Genomic DNA, 6,108 nt, shown 5'->3' with positions numbered 1-6,108 from the left:
CCTATCAGTATGGATATGTCGAAAAGGGAAAAGTTCAAGTCAAGGAATTCGCTTGTGTGTCTTTTGCAGGGGTTAACAGGCAAAACGACAACAGTTGAGTTACGAAATGAATCTTCCATGACAGGTTGTATTGAAATTGTAGATGGCTTTATGAACATCACTATGAAAGATGTACACTTTACAGATCCGTATGGAAACAAAAATTTCTTCGAACAATTTTTCGTCAACGGGAAAAATATTCGATATGTCCAAATACCAGAGAGGATGAACATTCTCCAGGTGATGTCGATGGAGTTACCGAAGGTGAAGGTGGTACAGAATTGACAGAAGAAAACCATGCCATGAAGAAAACCAGGCGGTATATTTCAAATATTTATTGTTAAAGCTAGTGAAATGAAAAGGTTGTTATTTCATATTGCTAGACCTGTAATCATAAATTAGTCATTGAACTGATGAGGCAACATTTGAAGATATATCACATGTTCTTTTACATCATGAAGTACATAATAGCGTTCAACTCTTGACATATTTGTTGGAAATAGTGGTTCCATTGGGTTATATTCTCTCTTTATTTTAGCAAGATGATAATACAAAAAATACATAGAAGATAGTACAAAAGCATCAAAATGTTGAAGTATACATACAGTCATCACCAGAACAATCTTATTTACAATGTAATCATCACTGCGGGGGAGACCTGGCAGAAGCAATGCTTATAAATTCCAGGCCACCCTCTATACTTAATTAATTGATTTACTTATTACTAAACTTTAACTTATATAAATCCCACCCACCCCACCACATAAAAAAAGAAGAAGCAGGGAGAAAAATAAAAAAGAAAGGATCAGTACTTATCTAACAAATGATTTTTTAAAGCCAATTTAAAGGAAGTCAAAGAGGGTTGGGTACGTAAGTGGACATCTAGAGAATTCCAGAACGTGGGGCCACTTATGTGGATTGTCTTTTGATAAGAAGAAGAACGACATAATCTATGAAAATAATTGTCCCTATTTTGTGTACATCATATTGGTGAACATTGCCTGCCTTGATGAAAAAGAGCTAAAATTGGGTGGAAGTAAATTGTGATTAAATTTGTACATAAAGATGCCTAATTGGTAGTGGTATAAGTCGAAAATGCTAAGTATCCGGTTGTCTTTGAAAAAAAGGTGCAGTGTGATCACGGTACAGAACATTGTTGATACATCGTACGGCATGCTTCTAGAGGATGAATAGGCGATTAACAATAGATGGGTTCGAGTTAGCCCAGACAATTGCACAACAGTTTAAGTGTGGCAAAATAAGGGTGTTATATAATGAAAGGTGTACTTGCTTAGAAAAAAGGTCTTTGAACTTATACAAGATACTAATGTTTTTGGAGACTGTCTTAGATACTTTCTGAACTTGAAGCTTCCAGCTTAGATAATTGTCAATGATTAAACCTAGAAATTTAGTAGAATGAGTACAATTTATGTTGTCATTACCTATAAATAAGTTAATAATGGGGGTGGGCTTTTGCGGGGGGGGGGGTGAAATATTATATAATTAGACTTACATGTATTCAGTGATAACTTATTTACTTGAAACCATTCAGATATCTTATTAAGCTCGGTATTTATAACTCTTGCTGCAAAATGAGGATCTTTGTGTTTGTAAAATAAATATAAAATAAATATCATCAGCAAAAAGTATATAAGACATGTGATTTGAGGCATTACCAATATCGTTAATATAAATAAGAAATAAAAGAGGACCCAAAATCGAACCCTGAGGAACACCACAACTTTGAACTTAGTTGAACTTAGCTACTCCTTCATTTTGATGGACATTTTGATGGACATACTTGGCAGTTCCCCGACAACCCTCTGCCATGAACAGGTAAGAAGTGGCCCAATTCAGTTGAAGGAATCTTCAACTTCAGCTTTAGAAAATGAAATTCACCATTAGCAAGTCTGCATTTTGACATCATAATGTGAAATGAACTTTAAGCTGATTTGTTGGATGAACATAATACAGTTATCTCAACAAAGAAGGAAAAAGGGTTAACTTTATTTTTGAAAAAAAATAAAAAGTGAAGGTTCCGACCACTTTAATATTCTTATGACCCATAAACCAACCTTTGGGCAATGTTTTTAGAATAAGTAAAATGTACAGTGCTTTCAATATTAAAGGCTAAGTGGACTTCATATGTATCCTTTCTTTCATTTCAACAGGTCAAGAAGTTCCAGCAAGTTTTAACCGAACCAACAGAGGCTCTGCTTGTTGACAAGATAGCTTTTGTAGGCCTCATTTCATTTACCACTTGAGCAAGATGAGGAGTGTTAATTTCTGAAAGATTATTTCTAATGGCCTCATTTGCAAAGAGTTCTTTTATGACATGGCTGTTCCACAACTGCCGATAGTTGTCTGCTGTAACATAAGACTTCAGCGATGGAATGGATGGATCTAAGAATTCATATTCTGTAAAGACAATATTTACTGACATTGCAAGAATTGGGTTCAATGTCACAGTGTAATAAACAAACAGATGTAAACCAACCCTCCCCTCAAGCATTGCTTACCCCCTTCAGTCCTTGCCAAAACTCCTACAAAAAAAACCTCCAAAATGGAAATTTTTTGATTATTGCCAAACAAAGTTCATGTTGCATTATTGTGACCATCTTAGTTGAGAATATGTCAATATTTCTTGAAATTGATTCTATTTTGAGCATGAGATTAAGTCCAAGCTCTCATGATGGATAGGCTTGGGATTGACAATTTATCATTGCCTCTACTAGTCTACTTGCTAGAAGTTGTCAATGCATTTAAAGAAATCTACTGGCTAAAATCAATTCCCTCTTGCATTTTACATGAATTAATAGAATATAGGCACCTACATTGGCAGAAAATGCAAACTTGTGCCTTTGTTTTCTACTGGCAAACAGCAAAATCTGGGATCGATGGTGGTACATAACACTTCTGTTGCACCTCATTCGAAACTAGGTCAGATTACCGGCATTAGACATTTCTTTTTGCGCGAGTCTTCACACCCTTTAATAAGCAAGAATTTTATGGCCTGGTATCCTCATGCATGTAGGCTGTTTGATAATTATCTCATTGTTTTATAGGTAAAATGTGAGCATTGTTCATTCAGAATCAAGTAATTAACAGGTGGTTTTACTCTGTTTGACCAAGATTTTATTAGGATATGCAGAGAAACTGAGCAGTTTGGTGATGTACAAGTGTGGTCAAGAATGTCTTTCTGTTCACATGATTTACTGTTTGTCTATGTGTGTGTGTGTGTTGATACATAGTTTGTGAAGTGATAGTTAAATATTGCCAAAGACATCTATGTATTTTATATGATTTAATTTGAATCCATAGTGAGAGGGAGGGGGTGATCAGTTGAGAAATGTATCCATGTATGTATGTATGTATGTATTTTCGATCCTCCTGCAAGCAGGAACTCGCGAAGAAGCCATCATTGGCTTATCAAAGCCGCAAGCTGACCGAAGTCAGTCTCTTAGATTCAAATTTAACGTCCATGATTATGAATTGTCAACAACTCTGTAACTGGACGACATACATTAATCTTGGAGTGACTCGAACTCAGTGGACCTTATGATTGAAAGGCACCGGCAAACAAAATATATGTCGTAACAAAAAAATGTCCAACAAAAATAAAGCCATATATGTTGATGTATCATTTTATTATTCAATGCAAGGAAAGCAGTTCTGGATACATACCCATCATAATGGATGGGTTAGAAAACATCACATATATTGCACAAAGGGATTCATTGCCAAACTTATCAAATGCATTTCTTATTTGTATTTAATACTTTAAGTCTCATTACGTGTTTGCCAAATTTAAACTTTGACATTTCCAACTTACTGCACTGAAAGCTCAGTGAAAATTACACCCTTCTATGCAATTTTCATATCAATATTCATTATATTTATTGAGTTATCTGTCCTTAAACATTTTGAGCTGAATAAAATTCACCAGATTGATTAACTAGTCTGTAGATTCTACAAACTTCAATCAAAATTTGCAAGTCCCACCCAACAGATCATGCACCAATCAAATCTCTCTCTTTGTTTACGACCATTTATCCTATATTACTACTATCACTTTCGAGGCTAGCCTGTGGTAGGTTTATTCTCTTGAATAGTATTTTTCTTTCTGTCTCACCAATGCTGCTTGCAAAATTGTGTCCTTTAATAGAAAGGTCAAAGGTGAATTGATTCAGGTAGGGAAATGGACCTTAATAGAAGGGTCATAGGAGGATTGATTGAGGTAGGGAAATGGACCTTAATATAAGGGTCATAGGTGGATTGATTCAGGTAGGGAAATGGACCTTAATAGAAGGGTCATAGGTGGTTGATTCAGGCAAAATTGTGTCCTTAATAGAAAGGTCATAGGAGGATTGATTTAGGTAGGGAAATGGACCTTAATAGAAGGGTCATAGGTGGATTGTGTCAGGTAGGGAAATGGACCTTAATGGAAGGGTCATAGATGGATTGATTCAGGTAGGGGAATGGACCTTAATAGAAGCGTCATAGCTGGATTGATTCAGGAAGGGAATGGACCTTATTAGAAGGGTCATAGGTGGATTGATTCAGGTAGGGAATGGACCTTGATAGAAGGGTCATAGGTGGATTGATTCAGGTAGGGAATGGACCTTATTAGAAGGGTCATAGGTGGATTGATTCAGGTAGGGAAATGGACCTTAATAGAAGGGTCATAGGTGTATTGATTCAGGTAGGGGAATGGACATTGATAGAAGGGTCATAGGTGAATTGATTCAGGTAGGGAAATGGACCTTAATAGAAGGGGCATAGGTGTATTGATTCAGGTAGGGAAATGGACCTTAATAGAAGGGGCATAGGTGTATTGATTCAGGTAGGGAAATGGACCTTAATAGAAGGTTCATAGGTGGATTGATTCAGGTAGGGAAATGGACCTTAATAGAAGGGTCATAGGTGGATTGATTCAGGTAGGGAAATGGACCTTAATAGAAGGGGCATAGGTGAATTGATTCAGGTAGGGAAATGGACCTTAATAGAAGGGTCATATGTGGATTGATTCAGGTAGGGAAATGGACCTTAATAGAAGGGTCATAGGTGGATTGATTCAGGTAGGGAAATGGACCTTAATAGAAGTGGCATAGGTGAATTGATTCAGGTAGGGAAATGGACCTTAATAGAAGGGTCATAGGTGGATTGATTCAGGTAGGGAAATGGACCTTAATAGAAGGGGCATAGGTGAATTGATTCAGGTAGGGAAATGGACCTTAATAGAAGGGTCATAGGTGAATTGATTCAGGTAGGGGAATGGACCTTGATAGATGGGTCATAGGTGGATTGATTCAGCTAGGGGAGTGTACCTTAATGGAAGGGTCATAGGTGGATTGATTCAGGTAGGGAAATGGACCTTAATAGAAGGGTCATATGTGGATCAAGGATTTGAGTATTGTGTTTGTTGTAGTTGAATCAGATGTAGATTGGTTTGGCTGTTTGGTGGTCCTCCCCAGAAAAAAAATTGACATTCTAAGACATAGACCATAAATTACCTCTATGATTAAGTAAGGTTGTACAAATAGATAAACTTAAATTCTAAAAAAATCCACGAATTAATGCACCTGCCCCCCCCCCCCCCCCTCCTCCACGCCCCCTTTGTTCACGCCACTTTTCTGGTCGATTAAAAGGAGACACTACAACCATTGTCAAGATAGTAATCATCCAAGTAAATTTTGCAGAACAATCAACAATATTTCTTTCTTTGTACGTTTAGTTTCTACAGCAGTAGATGCTCTTTATTTGTGTTTTCCTTATTTATTTCTTATTAATGAATACTTTTTGTACTAAGTTCCACGAGAAAGAAAATAAAAATAAATGTTAGCTATTACATTTTCTTTCCTGTGATAGTTCTTTTACATTTCATTTCTTCGTTTCTGTTCGCAACACTTACATCAAATTAACATTACAATAGTATACCTCACCTCCCTGTACCATACCCATGTCCCTCCGCTATATTGTGGATATCAAACTGAGAATACATACAGGAAAGAATCAGTTTTTGATTGTCAATGTATACTACAAGTGTAACTAAATGTTAGTCATTTAATT

At 36.3% G+C, this 6,108-nt stretch overlaps 1 long non-coding RNA gene across 1 annotated transcript; it reads left to right on the top strand.

The window, feature by feature from the left end:
- The first annotated feature begins 2,211 nt into the window (after positions 1-2,211).
- Positions 2,212-5,887, top strand: LOC139963114 (uncharacterized). Its single transcript, XR_011791505.1, has 2 exons — positions 2,212-4,356; positions 4,449-5,887. It is a non-coding gene; the product is annotated as an uncharacterized lncRNA (long non-coding RNA).
- Positions 5,888-6,108: the final 221 nt, after the last annotated feature.

Source organism: Apostichopus japonicus, chromosome 21 (genome assembly GCF_037975245.1).
Source record: "Apostichopus japonicus isolate 1M-3 chromosome 21, ASM3797524v1, whole genome shotgun sequence".
Classification (NCBI taxonomy): Eukaryota; Metazoa; Echinodermata; class Holothuroidea; order Aspidochirotida; family Stichopodidae; genus Apostichopus; species Apostichopus japonicus.
The sequence above is the reverse complement of the archived record's forward strand: the minus strand, read 5'-3'. Positions and strand labels throughout refer to the sequence as shown.